Raw genomic sequence first — 3,081 nt, 5'->3', positions numbered from 1 at the left:
CCTAAACCTTGCTTCCATGTGTAGCATAACTTCACAAACGTCAAGCCTTTAGCCCACAATAGCATTTTATGTTGCATCAGTGAAACCGTGCTATGTTTATCAGTATAAAACATTCTGGTGATGAGGTAAATATATCACTGTGTGGGCTTTACATATGTATAATTAAAATATGACACATCGGAAAACAAGAGCTAGAGTCACTTCCTATTTGGGAGGCATGCCAAAAGGATGTTGATTCTTTATTTTACTTGCTGTGGACATACAGCCAACTGAGTTAGCGAATTACCTAAAGTATTTATAAAGCAGCAAAATATTCATAAAAAAAAATTGCTTAAGATATTTTAAATATTTACAGAAATAATGTCAATTTCCATCTGTCATTAAAAATGGTACTGGTAATATCTGTAATATTTGAAACTAGTGCTCTGAGGAAGTCAGGGGGTGGGTGGAGAAGCAACTACTTGTTTTTCACCTGTGTAGATTAACAAAATTGTTCATAAACTTGTACATACATAATAATTAGAAAGTGATGTCCATGATACATAGGACACACTAGGAAAGCAAGCTCTTTATTTGTTTATTTATTTATTTGTAGGGGGTAGGCAGGCAAAAAGCTCCACCTTGAACTCTAAAAGAAAAAGTCTCACTAACACGTTGTATTTTGTAACTTAAGAGTTTAAATAATTTACAGGACAGCCAGGGCTAGTCTATTAATGCTTAAGGGTCAGAAAAATGACTGCAGAAGTATTATTTTGATTTCTTGTCAGAAACACTAACTTACAGAATAAAGCAGCTGTATGGAATTGATTGATCACCACTTCTTGTTGTACAACATGAGTTAACATCACCATTGTCAATGGGATTGGGTGGTATGGGGCAGGCTGAAACTCTGAGCAGTTTTTTTTATATATGAGAGAATGAGAGGACTTAATAGTGCCTAGAAGAGATTCTCCATTACAGCCACTTCTTTCCCGCTCTCTGTTAATACCCTGTAACATACTGGAGCATGCTGAAGGACTGGCAGTTGCATCTGTGCCTGACTTTGGTCTAGCTAAGTAATCATGCTACTTCTTGGTACTAATAACAGAAAAATCCTTCAGGGCATATATCAGGCAGTCACTTATGTAAGTGTTGAAGATATCTGGGCCCTTTGGCCTCACATTTATTTTCTAATAAAAATTGTGATTTCCTTGATAAATTAGGACCACTGAAATGGATTCTATAGTCTTAATGCTGCAGCCATTGCTCTTCTGTTACGCATTTTTAGGAAAGATGGTTGCGGTTCTGGACAGTCTAGGGACCTTTCCTCAGAGTGAAGCCAAAGATTTAAGAATGTGTAGTAATATGTTACATTCTTTCATTTTTTGGCTATCTTATTTATTTAGGTAAATACATTTAAGGCATTGGCATGGGCTGTGTCATCTAATTCATTCATGAAAGGCTGAATAATGAAAAGCTTCAGCTTTGAGATGTCCATTCTTTTTGTCATCAAACGATTACACGTTTTTTTCAGTTGTTATAGCATGCTCTCTGTTCTTCATCAGCTGTGGGTCCCTTCCAACTTGGGTTATTCAATGATTCTATTATTGTGCTATGTGGAAGATTAACATGGTGAAGGTACTTTCATTACTAATCAAAATATAACATTTTTAAAGTATCTTTCTCTACCATTTATAAAATTTGACTTATAAAAAAAAATGCTGTCTAAAATCCAGCAAACAGTACTTTGTTTACAGTATACTACATTATATTACATTGAGTTTCTTGGTTATGTTATAGCTTAATCAAATGGCTAAAACTGAAAACCTAAGAATGATTTTTGTTTAAAACCACTGCTAAACTTGAAATCAAGCCTTTTTAAAAATACATAAACATAATTTTTCTGCATGCTAAACAAAGGATATATTCAAAATATACCACATCTTTGATAAATAGTAAAAGTTTACAGGGCAAAATTTCTTGCTTAATATACTGGCATATAATCCTTTCGAATAAGATCTTGTACTCTATTTGTGTTCTAACTCTTGGGAAAAGTTTAATGAAAAACTTGAGCCATTTAGTGAAATTCACCATTTATTTGTTTAGTAATTCAAGTTCTAGCTACCAAAAATGTTGTAAATGCCTGCTGTGATGGGCTTATCTTTTCCTCAGGCTTTGTCTATATTTTTAGGATGAGCTAGAAAACAGGCTGGAGTGAGTTATAATACAGGAGTGGGGGAAATAGTAAAGTTTGTTTAAGGAGTAGGTTGAGCAAAACTCCGTAAACTGGTGCTGTTTGTCATCCATCTCATGTCCTCTCCGCCCCAATATATATAGTTTTTTAATTGTACTCCAGACAAGGAGTTTTGGTTTGGAGGTTTTGATGTTGTTGGGGGCTGGAATACAGCTGTGTCTTCCCCCACCCCTGGTTCTTGTATAGAACCAGGATGCACTGTTTATCATAGTCCAGAGAAATTTCATTAGTCCTTCTTACAGAAGGCTTGCATTGGAGAAAAAAAAAAAAAAAAAAATTGCCGTCCTTTTATTTGAATTCCTTGTCAGGGATGTCCTGCAACTCGAGAGTAGGAATGCCTATATCTTGGTGGCTTTGCTCACATTCAAATAAAAACGAAATACAAAATAACAATGAAAGATTATCAAGCTAAGTGTGTCTGTGAGAACAACCTCTACAAGTTCATGCTAGATAAGGGGAACCAAAGCACCTACAACTTAGTTTTAATTAAGGTAGCTTGGATGTTTTTTTCATTTCAGTGAGTTTTTGTAATCATCAGAGCCCATATATTGTCTTGAAACTTGGATGTACCAGTATCAGCATTATCAATATTTCCTTCAGTTCCTTGTGTGTTTAAAGTATTCCAGGATGTAGCTCAGGGTCATGATTTGATACTTTTAAAATATTTTTTTTGTCATAAGCAACAAGTCAAATTTAGTTCTAATCAGATTAAGGTGAGCTTGCTTCTCATCCGAATGACCAAAACTCTGCGAGCCACTTTTTAACGCTTTGAATTCCATCAGCTACGTGACATAATACATAAATATGCAGTACTGAAGTGAGATCTAAGTTATCACTGTTCAGTGTTT

This window comes from Anser brachyrhynchus (genome assembly GCF_964034855.1).
Source record: "Anser brachyrhynchus genome assembly, chromosome: 4".
Classification (NCBI taxonomy): domain Eukaryota; kingdom Metazoa; phylum Chordata; class Aves; order Anseriformes; family Anatidae; genus Anser; species Anser brachyrhynchus.
Note: the sequence above shows the minus strand (reverse complement) of the source record.